The 15,245-nt window shown below is 39.8% G+C and overlaps 1 protein-coding gene and 1 long non-coding RNA gene across 16 annotated transcripts in view; both read left to right on the top strand.

Annotated features, from left to right (window-relative positions):
* Positions 1 to 15,245, top strand: part of LOC138761066 (hypermethylated in cancer 2 protein-like) — a 101,810-nt gene that overhangs the window by 17,782 nt on the left and 68,783 nt on the right. For 4 of the 15 annotated variants that reach the window (XM_069932640.1, XM_069932645.1, XM_069932646.1 and 1 more), the window contains exon 1: positions 10,176 to 11,961. The exons of 7 other annotated variants lie outside the window; for them this stretch is intronic. The gene's annotated coding sequence lies outside the window, so the exon portion shown is untranslated. 4 more of the 15 variants (XM_069932634.1, XM_069932641.1, XM_069932635.1 and 1 more) reach the window with 2 other exon arrangements.
* The window catches only part of LOC138761069 (uncharacterized), a 74,073-nt gene continuing 68,783 nt past the window's right edge, over positions 9,956 to 15,245 (top strand). Inside the window, exon 1 of the long non-coding RNA XR_011356097.1 lies at positions 9,956 to 10,036. This is a non-coding gene — a long non-coding RNA (uncharacterized lncRNA). The remainder of the gene's footprint in view (positions 10,037 to 15,245) is intronic.

Raw genomic sequence — 15,245 nt, 5'->3', positions numbered from 1 at the left:
AGCTGCTAATGCTGAGATCTCAAGCAGACGGATTGTTGGAGGAACTCACCAGACTGGTCAGTGCCCATGGGTAGAACTGTACCATTTCTACCCATGGACGCTGTCCGATGTGCTGGGTTTCTCTAGCACTTCTTTGTCTGTATGTGCTGGTGTTGAGAGTCGACCAGTGTGTAATGATGGCCAGATGAAATTTAAGGTGGAGGTGAATTTGGGTGCTGCAGTTCCAAGGGAAAGAACAATAGAGGGTACAAGGTTCACAGTTTTAATAAAGAACCATATTTACCTTTCCCAGTGCATAGGAAAACATCTAGAATGTCAAGGTTTACATGCAGATACCTCACAGCTTCACAATTTTCCCAAAGCCCTTTATAATCCTTTAAGCCTGGTCATTATTGTACTCCAGGAAGCTTGGGGGGGGGGGGGGGGGGTGAAAACCAAGATCCCACTGAATAAAATAGATAGCATAATTGTTTGGCTCTGAAGCATGGATGGTGGCCAAGATACTGGGTGAATTGTTGATGCAAATGATTTGAACTAAGGTGATGCTTAGACTGTTCAATGTGGATATTGCTGAAAGATGTGTTCACCACCCACACACACACACACACACACACACACACACACAATACTCCATCTTACAGCACAAGGCAATTTGAAAATTGATTGAAAAGAATGTGAGCAAAGTTGTGTGTTTGTTGAAGTAAGTGCATTTTTAATCCGGAAGATGCCCTTCACTGACGCAATGTCTTTCGTGATGGTGGTTTTGTGCCCAGGTGACAGGAATGGGAGTAGGTACCACACGTGCCACTATGCCACTCTAGTCACCTTCCACGTGCCTGTTATTTTTTGCTGCTGTCATCTCCGGTCTTCTGCAGATGCTCCTCAACCATGTTCCCCAGAAATTCCTGGCAGGCTTCGACTTGTCATCTATCTGCTTTGCACGTTTCAATCGCTTTCCAGTATGGTACTTCCCGCAATCACAACTTTGGTTTGTGTTGAAAAATAACAGATGTGGTTGGTCTAACAGGGTTGGTGAAGGTTTCAGCCCAAAACATTGACGATTCTTTTCTCTCCCACTGATGTTTGACCCGCTGAGTTAGTTCCTCCAGCGGATTGTTGCTACTCGAGAAATAGAAAATTCTGCAGGAACACCATTGTGTGCACCTCATCATAACCGGACAAGGGCACCTCATCATAACCGGACAAGGGCACCAAATGTCATTTTGAAGGAGTCCATCCTCGTGTTTTTCCTTTATCATTTGTGATCTAGCTTGAGGGTTGATTTTTTTTTTAAAAACAAGATTATTTTGTGTAACTTTGACAAAGATCCTGCTCCCAGTCTCTCTTGATCTTAACTAATAATAGTTATAAATAAGAGATATTGAACCTTTATGAGAAAGCTGTAAATAAAAAAAATGTAAATCTAGAATATTTGCCTTGGAAATTTGTGGAAAATCAGGGATCTGAGATTGACAAAATGTCTAACCTGCAAGTATCTTAAAAAAAAATGTTTGTTTGGTCATTTAAATTTAACCACCAATTGTTCAAAAGAAACAAATTTATTTTGAATAAAAAGGTCATTTAATGGCCAACCTGTGCCAGTCCTTATTTTTTTTTTAGTCGAGTCGTTAGACCCAAAAAAGTTCTCAAAAAAAAATGGGGGTCAACATACGCTGGTTATACTTTTGAGACCGTAATTTAAGCTCAAAATCCAATCTGATACGACGTATAAGATGGCCCTTGAAAAATCGATCCGGTGTACAAGTCAACCCTAGAAAAACCAAAAAAAAAACCTGACTGTGACAGATTTTCACTGAGACTTTTATTGAAAACACAATTAGCACCTTTCCAAATTGCTATCATTGTTTGAAAACAACACATTGAGAACCTTTCAAAATCACTCGCGCTGTCATGAAGTTGTCTGAAGTAAAGATGGCAGCGAGCACATCCATACTCTCACTGTTTAACAGTCATCACATGGGTCCCAGTCTTTTTCTGATGAGGCGGTTTCAGCTTTGGCGTCAGTGTGCCACCAATTGCACAAGAGATACCTCACTTTTTAAACCATTTTATCACAGTCTCTACTTTAACTTTGTCCCATGCCTTGAGCACAAAGTTACACAGCATATCAAGTGAAGCAGCACACCTTGCCCCGCCTTTTGTAAACTATTTTTCTGCACTCAACATCCATGTATTCCAATCCTCGCACACGTGGTCTTTTGAATGACTTGTTGAAGTAGACATCAAGAGGTTGCAATATAGACATCAAACCACCTGGGATAATGCCCGCCATGTAAGTATTACGTAGTGCTAAACTACTTTTAGTCTTCTCAGTTAAGTAAGTACGAAATGTATCCCAGACCAGCAAACTCCATTCTTTGCATAAATGGCCTACCTGCCTGTTCCACACATTGTCTGTCTATAGTTTTACATCATTTTTATCCATGCATCCTTTTTCATGAAAATGTATAAAAAATACATGCAGGGTATTTCATTTTTGGTTTAATTTTGCATTTGAAGATTACCATGGGTCTTTGTCCCGATGGCCATGCACAATAACACCACAGTAAACCTGGTCCTTTTGTGACCTGTATTTCTGGTTTGCACATTCCATTCCACTGTTCTATTCCCTATCGTCAAAATACATGGGGGTTTCGTCCACGTTTCCGATATTTGCCAATGCAAACTGATCTGCTGGTTCCAGATAATTAAGTGGTGAAAACTTACAACTTTATGATCAAGATCTTTTGGTAGTTTCTGTGCAATTTATGTTTTTTGATGTAATACCAGATTTTTCATGCTCGCGAAACAATGACACCCAGTCTAATGTAGCCTCAAAATCATCACGGAAGTCTGGGTGTGACTTGGCCCACGGCAGTGCAAATGTTCTTATTTTATTTCAGGTAATGATGTAGCAATCTTGCCTCTGTTCACGTACCCATTCTGCAACGTGATTTTCCATCTCTGGCCAACGAATGATTCCTTTTCTCAAAGAACATTGCCTTTTTAGTATTTTTCTTAAAGTCTCTTCTTTCTTCCTCCAATCTCTTACCAACTTCTCATGCCCATCAGATTTTCTTTCAGCAGCGTCGTTGTTGGTTTTCTTGGCCATTTTTATTAATTTCAACTTAAAGCTCACTTCATATTTTTGTCATGTGTTGCATTGTGTCAATGAACCCTCCATGATAGCAATCACCTCCAGTCAACACCCAGCATATCAATGGGGGTTGATGTATGTGCCGGTCGACGGCCCATCTCAGGCATTGTGAGCTTTGGTGGTCGACTTCTATGCCAGTCAACACGACACCTCAGGCAACCAGAAAATGGGGGTTGACTTGTACACCGGATTTACCATAAATCCCTTAAAATGAGGCTGAAAAGGGGGGGGGGGTCAACGTGTGCTGGTCAACTTATACGCCAAAATATACGATAGATATAATAGGACTAGCAAGGGGAAAGTTCTGAAATCCAACAAACCTTCTAAATTGAGCCCATATTCTCAAACTATGTTTAAAATTTTGGATTATCAGTTAACTTGTATAATGAGGAAGACAAAAAGGACCCTAAAATTGCCAAGAAAGAAATATTCTTTGTAAAATTGAATTCCATTTCTACTCATGAAGGACGTTCAACCAAATTATCCAAATTGTAACAAAAAAAAAATCAAGAGCATTTGGGAACAGGATTTGAATCTTTAATTCTCTGATGAGGTTTGGGATTCCATTTGTAATTTGATTAATGCGACCTCGCTTTGTGCACGAGATTACTGATTTCAATTTAAAGTGGTCCATAGAGAACATATGTCTGAAGTTAAATGATCTCGAATTTACTCTGATATGAACCCTCTATGTGACAAATGTAAAATTGCTGAGGCTTCTTTGATTCATGGATTTTGGACTTGCCCTAGTTGAGAAAAAAATTGAGAAGATATTTTTCAAACAGTATCAGTGATTCTTAAGGTTAAGTTGGATCCTTGCCCTTTGATTGCTCCTTTTGGATAATTTCAAGATGATATTTTATTGACTTCAACTCAAAATCGAATGTTACCTTTTACTTCATTGATGTGCCAGATGTGCAGTTTTGATTAAATGGAAAGATAACACTCCACCTACTCACTCAATGGTTAAAGGATATTGTGTCTTGTTTACGTTTATTAAAAAAAATTAGATTTTCCATTAAAGTTTCAATTACTAATTTTACTACCATCTAAAGTTTTAAGGTTGCCATACCCTTCGATGCTGTGTTGACTATTTCCTAGTGTCGTCAGTTAATATCCACACGTTAGGTTTTTTTCCAACCTTGTATAGTGGTAGGGGTTTTGAATTCTGCGGTTTTGTATTTTTTTCTTTTTCTTACAATTGATGTTCCTTACATAATTGTACTGTTTAATTTCTGTATTATTGTAAACCTCAATAAAAGAATCTTAAAAAGAAAAGAACTTTGACAAAGATCTGCATGGTAGCCAGGACTGGAAGGGTTATAGCAGATGGAATCCAAAGTGAGCTAGCCAATTAGATACAGAAATGGAATAGTGGCTGGGTGAGAGGGTGCTAGTGGAGAGTTATTTCTCAGATTGGAGGTCTGTGACCAGTGGTGTGCCATAGGAATTGGTACTGGGTTCCCTGGTGTTTGTCATAAATACGTTTAGTAAAGTTGTGGATGACAAAAATTGGTGTTATAGTGATCACCAAAGAAGGTTATCAAAGATTGCAACAGGATTTGGATCAACTGCGAAAAATGAGTCGAGGAACAGCCGATTAGAGTTCATTTCAGACAAGTGAGAGATATTTTATTTTGGGAAGTTAAATTTGCAGCAGGACTTGCACTGTGAATGTTAGGGCCCTGGATGTGATGCAGAAACCCAACTTAAGACCTAGTGCTACAAGTACATAGATCCCTGAAAGTGGTGACGGAGGTAGACAGGGTGGTGAAGAAAGATTGACATGCTTGCCTTCATCAGTTAGGCCACTGAGTACAAGAGTTGGAACGTCATGTTACAGCTGCAGATGTTAGTGAAATTGTGTATTGTTCTGGTTACCTAGCTGTAGGAAAGATGTCAGTAAGTTAGAAAAGGATACAAATTCTTGAGAAAAGAGCACACCCTGAATAGAAATACAGTATTGAAGTGGGCCATTCAGCCTCCTGAGTCTCTGCTGACGATCAAGAACCTGTTTTCACCAACTAATCCATTTTATCCTCTTCACATTCCAATCAAACCTTCCAGATTCTACCATTCATTTACATTGTCAGGAGCAAGTTATAACCACTAGTCCAAGCTGCAAGCTGACTTATTTTAGGGTCGTGGAAGGAAACAAAAGCTGCTAGGAAACACCCAGATGTCAGAGGGAGAGCATGCGAACTCCACAGCTAGCACCAGCAGGCAGGATTGAACCCAGGCCTGTTGAATCTGTGAAGCCATTGCAACTAAAAGGGATATTGGAATGGTAATCCACCAATGAGCGTTAGACCAACGAGGCTGGAATTTAAATCTTGCTTGGTGAATCTAAATTCAGCAAGTTAAAGACTTTGTGGAATAAAAAGGTAGAACATTTCAATAAGTTATTCAAGCATATATGCCACCAATCCACTTAAATGATAACCAAAGAAAATTGCCCTGGGCAGAGAGGATGAAATAGTAGAGTTGACTGAGCTAGAAGTTTTTGGAGCGTCGAAGGATGAGGGAAGTCATAATAGAGCTATATAAGGTCGTGAGGGACATAGACTGGGTGAACAGCCTGTACCTTTTTCCCAGGGTGATAGTAGCAAATACCAGAGCACATCTGTTTAAGGTGAGTGGAGGAAAGTTAAGGGGAGATGGCAGAGAGGTTTTTTTTACACAGAGTGGTGGGTGCCTGGAATGCATTGCTGTGGTGGGGATGGAGGCTGGTTTAATAGGGACTTTCAAAAGACTCTTTGATAGGCACATGAATGCGGGGAAAACAGGGGGTTATGGGTGTAAGGTAGGGAAGGGTTAGATTGTTGTGTAGTTTTGTATTGGTTGACACAACATTGTGGGCTGAAGTGCTGTTCTGTGCTGTTGTTCAATCTTCTGTTTACAACAGACCACCAGCCCCCATCCCATCCCCAGTCTAATTGCGTGCAGCAGTAAGCTCCTGAATTGATCTGTTGACAAAAAGGAATGCTGCCCTTGTCAGTATAATTTGCAAATAACTAAATTGGGGGGGGGGGAAAACTTTACAAGTTGTGAAATTCACGAACTTGAATACTGATTTGACAGCAATTTATTTCATCTTCTGTATCCCTTTGATCAGACTTGTGGTTCAAAGAAATAAGGAGGATGTGTCTGGCCTGCAATTGACCTAAGTATTAATTTCAAGATTGCAGAGTCTAACTTTAGAAAAGAGCACCTTCCTGTTCTGCGGTACACTTTACAGAGTGAATGTCCCCGTCCTTTAAAAGTCGTAAGTCCTTTGATTTGCCTTGACATTCCGGGCTACTGAACATAAATATGGAAATACATAAATTCCTATCAGATTAAAAGCAATGGGAGGCCACCTCCTGAGCCCTGAATCTGACTTGAGGATGTGAAGGTGGAACATGCACAAAAAAACTGGTGATTAAAAATGTAGACGTTCAATACTGATGAGATAGAAAGATGACGTCCCTCCTACTGCTACTCAATGGCTATCCGATACGATGGCATGTCTAACTTTTGGGGAAAAATCAGATGCTCCAACTATGTAACGAGTTTGAATTTTTTTTAATTTATGGGGTCCTTTTATTCAGCTACTTTCATAATTTATAAGATTACTCGGATATTGTTTTGTAATTTTAGTCCTCTCTGTATGGTAGTAAATTATATGCAACTACCAGCAACTTTGGTAGATTTTGTAGAATAGTAATTTTTTTTGGTCTTTTTCAATTAGCCATTTTATATTTGTGTCTTTGTCTTTCTTTTAGTCTGCTAAAGTACTTTGTTTATAATATATTAAAAATCAGGTTTTTTCCTACATATAATAATTACATCTGTGTATACCTTTTTACGTGCTTACTCTGTGTAATGGGTTTTACTTTTTATTGAAAACTAAGAAAACCAGTGAAAGAACATTTATAAGTTTGTATCGAAATATGAAAAATTATTTTTTTCAATAGCTTTGCAGCTCGACATCTGAACTTGTAAAGTGGATCTCATGAGCCTGCTATTATCATCACCAGTTTAACTGGTTAGTAGTCACATTGGCCGATGATATTGGAGCTAACTTGACTTCCCATACACCTTAAACTGGGAATTGAATAATTTATTATCATGTGTACCAAGTTTTCTTTTTAAAAGCTCTCGAGACAAGTCACCTCGTACAGGTGGGAAATAGTACAAATATATAAATGGTACCAGGTATGCAGACAAGAACTGTTAAAACAGTGCAAGTGCTTCAGCAAGCAAGAGATCCATTGAAGAGTCCGATAATAGTAGGGACAGAAACTGTTCTTCAGTCTGAAGGTTCATGTTTTCAACCCCTTGTCTCTTTTGCCCGATGGGATATTGAGGCCAGAGTTGGTGGGTGGGATGAATGAGAGGTGGTGGTGATTTGATGTTGTAAATGTACATTTCAAGGACATTTAATTCACTGTGCCAGTATCTCAAGAGGGCTTTCTGATTCCCTCCCGCTCTGCCTGCTGTTTATGCTAACCATGCTGCCCACAGAGTAATGGTTAGAGACTGTTACATTGCCAACCCGAGTTCTAATCCAGGGAGGGCCATCTGTAAGGAGTTTGTATGTGACCAACATAGGTTTTCCCCTGGCTGCTGTAGTTTCCTCCCACCCTCTGGAAATGTATGTGGTTGAGAGTTAATAGGGTGGAATTGGGGCAGCACAGGTTTCAATGGCCGGAGTTGGATTCTACCATGTTGTAAATAAACTTTTTTAAAGTTACACAAAATTAAAGTTACACAAAATTTTATTTTAGGACACTCGGCTCTTTCCTAACCATTTTGTACCTTTTAAAGTTCTATTAGATTTTCTCCCACTTTATTCATTATAATGAGTTTGCTGATGTGTTGTTCTCTGATTGCCTATTTGCTCCCAGCAACACTTTGTCATCAAGTTGGCTTTATATTGTCCAAGACAACATTCCATAATATTCCTGACTAGATGCAGATTTTTTTTTCTCCCTGAACTTTGTTTTTTTTAAAAAAAACTTAGCATTAGGACATGGAACAGTTCAGGAACAGGCCATTCAGCTTACTAGGTAAGTACTGAACATGATGCCCAAATTAAAGTAAAACTATGCTGCTTGCAGATGAGACAATCTCTCTAACCCTGCATAATTACGTGTCTAGCAAGAAGGCTCTAAAACCCTGAGATTTTACCTGCTTTCACCACTACCCCAAGCAATCTTTTGCAAACACCCATTACTCTCTGCTTTTATATATATATTTTTTTTAAAAATCCCAGCATATTTCCTTTAAATTATTTCCTCTGCCTCCCTCACTTTAAAACACATGGCTCAAGTTGGTGACATTTTAGCCCTGGGAATGTGATTTTGACTGTCTATCCTATCAATGTCCCTTACAATTTTATAAACTCTCTGGTCTTTCCTCAATCTCCATTGCTGAAGAGAAAACATCCCAATTTGTCCCATGCTTTAAGTATGATGCAGCAAGTTTTCAAATACCTTTGTTAATTTATTTTCAAAGATTTTTTTTAAAACTTATGCGAAGTAGTAATGGATAGTTCACCTGCATGAGATAATGGGAGACTATTTATCAGACATTTAGAAAGTGGGAAAACACCTCTCAAGTATATTCTGGTGCTTCAACTTTTTGAACAATCCTGACCAAACAAATAGCTCTCTTTTTTAATGTAAAAGTTAGAGAATGCTGGAAAGGCATTCTAAATTAAAAAAAAAATTTCACACTATGAACCATATTAACCAAAATACACACAAACATTTCCCTCTTGGATATACACAGTGTCATTTTCTCCCCTTTTTTTCTCCTCCCTTCCCTCCCTCCTTCCCACCCGCCTCCAAACCCATTAAACATTCAACATATACAATACAATAAACAAATAGCTCTTGAAGTGCCAAGAGCTCTTGAAGTGTCAATAATGATTAAAAATAAAAATGCTGTTTGACTTTCAAGGAGCATCGCCACTACTTTGAGAGATAAATTAAACAATACACTCTTGTGATCCTGCTCTGAGCGTCCCAAACAGGATATGGCGATTCTTGAGTTCAAATCTCAACATGAGAGTCAGGGAATTTAAATTCATTTAGAGAAGATGTCAGCTTTGGTTGTTTAAAAACCCCAGATACTCAACTAATGTTCTAACAGGTAACTGACTGCCATTAATGGCTGTTATCTGAAATGGCCAAGTAAGTCATTCATATGAAGAATTAAGCCTTCCTGACAATATATGGATTCAGCAAATTAACTTTTAAAAAAAAAACTGAGTAGATGCAAACTATCCTTCCTGGTAATTGCTGTCAGCAGGAGCTGAGTCAGTACTTGGATACTCTGGCAGAAAAGTTTCAAAGTTGGTTATTTCACTGGGCACATGAGAGTATGGGTGCGCAGTGCATTGTGAATGGGTTGCATCTTGAATCTGATCAGGGTGTGACATGTGGGTAGAAGGATAGGAGGAGAATTCTCCATGCCTTAAGCTTGTGTACCTGAGTATAGCAGTTGAGTGCGCCTATATTTGTTCTGAACGCTTGAGAGAGAAAAAAATCAGGGAATGACATCAGTGTTCAACAGGAAATTGGTTGGTGAAATATTGCAGCATGTTTCTCTTGTGGTTGGATTTTTTGTTCTCTTTCCTGTAAATGCAGGTCTGTTTGGGAGGGGGGGGGGGGTTCCTCTGTTCTACTCCATCTAGTGTACATTCAGGTAGTGTCATCAACTGGAAGATTTCAAGCTGATTGTTGGCCCAGCGCTGACATCACTTGCAGTGCATCTGCAAGGTGGTAGGTCACAATGACAAAACCTGTCAATCTGGGAGTCAGAAAGAGGCTGGGAGCCTCCGTGCTGGCCAGGAAGATGAAGCATTTTTCCCTGAGCATTAGAGAAGATTAGGTAGTGCTACATAAATGCAGTGTGGGTGACTCAACTCAACAGGTAGAATGTAGTTGGCGATGATGAATTCAATGTGGGTAGAGAGTTTGGATGGGTACATCTGTACCACAGATCTGGTTTCAGGTTGGTTTGTTGACCTGCTTGTTTCAAGGGCATCATCAAGTCACTGTAGAATCTTGAAGGGTTCTAGAGTAGCTAGAAGCCATGTCCATATGGGTACAGATGACACAGGGAAATGATGAATGAGGTCTGGTGGACAGATGAGAGGGAGCTAAGTCTTAAAAGCAGGCCAATGTTACTCGTCACTGAGTTACTCCAGAGCCAGTGAAAAGAGATCTGAGAGGATTGTGCAAGTGGATGACTGGCTGAAGGGCTGGTGCAGGGGATCTGTTGAATGGAATTGCTACAGGACTGGAGAAGGTGTAGACTGGCTGGTACGGGTGAGTGGGAAGGAGCGGAATGACCAATGAGCTTCATTAAACATGAAGGGATGGCTGAAAGAACACAATCATCTTTCTGGAAGGAACTACTAGAGGAAGTGAGAGAAACGGAATGTCAGTGTGGACAAGTAGAGCAGAAGGTCCTATTCTGTGCCCTGTGACTGAGAGAACTCGTGTCAGTGCCTGCTTGAATGCAAGGTGTGTCAGAAATAAAGATGAGCTGAGAGAGATAAGCATGTAGGAGTGTGATACCATGGCCAAAATGAAACATGGCTTCAAATGGGCAGGAACCAGAGCTCGACATTCCTGACTACAGACCTTTTAAAAGAGAGTTTTGATATTTTAAAAAAAGTTTTGTATGTATGTCTCAGCTAACCTGCTGGGGTCTGTGAAAGGGCAAACCTAGTTAATATAGATTAAAATTGCAGAGAAAATGACAGAAAATGTGGATAGACCAAAGGGAGCATGTGTGATCGGGTGCAGCCAGGATTGCTGTGGGGATAATTAGGTGTAAAGAAAAAGGTGGGTGTAGCAGTATTTGTAAAGGAAACTATTGCACCTTTGAGAAGGGAATACATGCCTGAAGCATCCTACGTGTTAAACTGAGGAACAAAATGAGATGAGCACCTCACTCGGATGCAGTTTAAGACTACAGATCTGGGCAATCTTCCAAGAAGGGCACACATGAGGAGACAGTTGTAGCTACTACCTGTGCACTAAGTGGAGTAGCAATGAAGTAAAGAGTGTAAGGTTCAGAAAACTTGAAGTTCATTCAGTAGAATTTTTTTAGTTGATACTTGGCCACACAGTGAGGGAAGGGCCCCACACCCAACAGTTTTGGTCACTCAGCTATGAGCAACATATCATTAAGTTGGAAAGGGTGAAGAATGTTAAAAGGGACTGATGGTCTTGAAGTACAGTAAAACCTCGTTAGAATGCGGTAGTTGGGGTCCAAGATTTCATACTGCGTTACAGCCAAGTCGCGGAACAGATGCAGGGGCGGCCAGTGCGAGAGATCAGGGCTGAAGGAACTGTTTCTTTACTCTTTGAACTTAGCTTTACAGTGTGGCGCTGTAAGTGGAGAATGTGATGGTAGGGAGCATGTGGGGACAAAAATCATTATTCTGATGGATTTAACTAAGTTCTGGGAAAGAACAATATGCAAGTATATGAAAATTGAAGGAGGGCTAATTTTACCAAAAGGAATGATTTAACAGCAGTAGAATAGAAATAGCTGTTTAAAGACCTCACCATCATAATCATGAGAGGAGAGGACTCAAGTTCCAACCAAATGTGTTCCCAGTTGAAGTAAAGGAATTCCCAAACTCAAACCTTCATGGATGTCACAGAACAAAGGAGGAAAAGGGAAGGCAATGACAAATGTTAAGAGCTGCACAGAGCAGAAGGCATGGAGGAGTACAGATATAGGGAGGAAATTCAGCAGGAGGTTTGAATGCAGCTAACGGCTCTGAAAACCCATGATAGGTGAGGGGAACAATGATAATTGAGGAAAGTACTAATCCCTAACAAGAGACTAAACAATAGCCTGTGTCTGGAAGCAGATGTGACTATTTGGGTCTAATTTAATGAAAGATGACCATGATTCATTTGGGGTATTGGAGTGGAAGTGTGTGGGAGATTGAAAATGAGGGTGGGGAGAATGGGGTGGGGGGAATAAATGAGAAAAGAGAGGGAAAGTGACATAAAATATTAAAATCTCTGAGCACCAGGTCTGGATACAATTAATCCAGGCTCTTGAAAAGAAATGAACATGGTCTCTTACTACCAAAGTTCCATTTTTGTAAGAGGCTACAAATTCTGGAGACTGGAAGATAACTGATGTGGTACCATGAGTTGCAAACAGACAGTAACCACTGTCAAAAGTTGGCAATAGGTAAGGTGATGGGAAAAGACCTAGGGACAGTGGCAAGTTCAGAATTGGCCTACATTTCTAGTCATTGTTGTACTGGAAGTATGGGACAGGTCCATAGAAGGTGTGTAGATAAGATTAATTGGTTTTTGCTAATGTTATGGCCCCAGAGGACCCCACAACCCAGCAGCAATAGAAATTCCCCAAGACAAATGGTTACTTAAACAAAATTGCTTTTAATTATCTTTAAACATGATCAAACTTTAACTTATTACTATTAACTTAACCCTCCTTCTAATTCTAAGCGCACATGTATATAATGTGTATGCAAGTTCAAAAAAGTTCTTTGATTCACAGTCCAATCTCACCTCTCATTCCTCCAAGTTCACTGGTATCAGGCAATTCTTATACTGTGCACAGAATTTAAAATTTATGAATTTCACCAGGCTTTGGTGCTTGAAAGGTAAATGGTTACCGCTCAAAAAGGTTCTTGTTGGTTTTCAGAGAGAGATTTGTTGCTCGTTGGACACCCACAGCTGATTCCTTCAGATCTGCCACTTCAGTATCCTGCCGAAGAAACTTGCCCCATCGTGGTTTTCCATATGATAACCTCTTTCTTTCAGGTCACCACAGAGTTCTTTTTTTGTTTCCCTTATTTCAAGTGAAACATTATGGAGCCAGTCCTCTCCTCTTGTATGGACCACAAGGGCTTTGACCAGGCTGAACTAAGAACTCACAACCAGTCTTCAAAATGGGGTTTTTCCCAAGCTTGTCAGCTTGTCCTGTTCCAGTCCCAGCTGCTGCTGCTGAACTACAGAACTGAATTATCTCTTTCTTCCACCCCCCCCCCCAAAACCCAACCCCTCAGAGAAAACCACATGACCCTCTTAGAACAGCCAACTTCACTCAGACAGACTGCGGCTCAGGACCTAATCTTCCAAGTTTGTTCATCTGTTGCTTTCCAAAACAATAATCCATGACTCCACAGTATGTCCAATTAACACCTACTTGTGAAGTCCTTATAGACATTTTTCAAAATTTTTTTTTCCAAAGGCACCCAGATCCTGGACTGCCTTTGTATGTGACCTACACTTAAAAAAAACTGCCACAACATATCTATATACAATATAAAATATAACATAATCTGTCACACGAGGAATATTGAATTATTGTTTTAGGAGACAATGGCTTAGATAGACTGTTTTTTGTGATGCCAGGGAGATGAAAGATTGAGAAAAGTGCCCATATGACCACTTGAAGAGCTGTAACTTGCAAGCCAAGAACTTGGACAGAGTAACTGGCTCCAATTTTTGTCCCAAATGGGCATAAATGACCACTCCCCCACCCTCTCTACATCCCACCATAAATTTCATTAATGTATGACCTTTGATAGAACTTCTAACATCCATTTCCGTTCTGTTCATGGGGAATCATTCCTTGGCTTGGAGGAATATGCTTCTTGTTGGCAGAAGTTGGCAAATGGAGGAGAAAAGAGACATCTTTGAATCTAAACCATGTATTCCTCAGCGCAAGATTTTTGAATCACCAGCTCCTCACGAAGACTTGCATATTAAAACAGTTTCCTGAGATCCTGACACGAGGAAGCCCAGAAACCTTTGCAATTAGTCCTGCACAGTTCATCTCCACTAGCAACAATGAATGAGGAGGGGAGAATTAGTTTGTAACTACTTCACTACAGCTGACTGTGCTGGCTTGAAAGTTAGGATAGGAAGGGGAAAGAACATGGTCAGTCTTTAAAGGTGCAACATCAGTGATCAAGTTAGTATGCAGAGCATTGGACTATCGATTCAGCAACAAAATGCAAATCCCTGAATGAGATCTTGGGAATTTAAATTCAAGAGAAGAAGTAATGAATCTGGAATTAAATACATTTGGAATTTGACCATTAAATCTCCAAAATGTATTTGCAGATCAGTCAGAACTGTGTTTTGGAAGAAGCTTGTGTGGCCTGCCAAGTGCAAAAGATGCATTTACAAAGCACCCATCACACCAACAAGCATTGCAAATTAATTTAATTTTCAAAGAAATAGCTTTTTGAGTTGTAATCACTGGATGCTAAAGTGCACAAAACAACAACATGATGAAGACAGTAGCCTTAATAAAGGGAAAAATATCAGGCAGGGCGATTGGGCATGAGTGCTGTTAGATGTCTTTCCTATGCTCTGAAAAATTGGATTTAATTTTGTATAAATTATTCAGACTTGGCTTAAAACATGACTTGAAATGGCCAGTTAAATGCTGCATACATAATATTGAGTACACAACGTTCATTACCTCACAGGCCAAGGTGAGTTGGGAGTAGCAAAATAATTCACAGCAGGGAATTCAAACAGAGATCACTTGATGACAGAACATTCCCCTTCCAGGCAAGACAATTTTATCGATAAAGCATTGGAGTAGATCCAAAGCACATTTTCTAAAACCACTTGAATCTTGGTTACTTGGATGGCAAATCTAAATTCTTCAGAAGAGCAGCAAGTATCAGGAATTAAAGATCAGGAGTATGCTACTTAGAATGTTGCAGATCTATCTATCCACGCACACAGTTTGGCAGTTTCCCACATTTGAATAATACTTGAATGCTGTTTTTGTTGCGGCAGGTGGGGGCTTGGTGGTTTTCCAGGATCTTCAATGGAATTGATAGTTAATTAGTGAAAGGTTGCTGCACTGAAAGATTTGTCAATTATGTTGTCCTTGTTTGCACTTAATTCTTTCCTTCCTGAAGGCAGTAAAATTAATTTCCAAACACTGAATTACACAAACATTATTTATTTTACAAATTGTGTGTTGTGGACTAAGGTGAATGTCGTGCATGCATTGAGGCCAAAATGTCCTCTTAAATGCTCACCAGGGGCACAGCATTAAGAAATTAATTTGA

This window comes from Narcine bancroftii, chromosome 4 (genome assembly GCF_036971445.1).
Source record: "Narcine bancroftii isolate sNarBan1 chromosome 4, sNarBan1.hap1, whole genome shotgun sequence".
NCBI classification, from domain to species: domain Eukaryota; kingdom Metazoa; phylum Chordata; class Chondrichthyes; order Torpediniformes; family Narcinidae; genus Narcine; species Narcine bancroftii.
The sequence above is the reverse complement of the archived record's forward strand: the minus strand, read 5'-3'. Positions and strand labels throughout refer to the sequence as shown.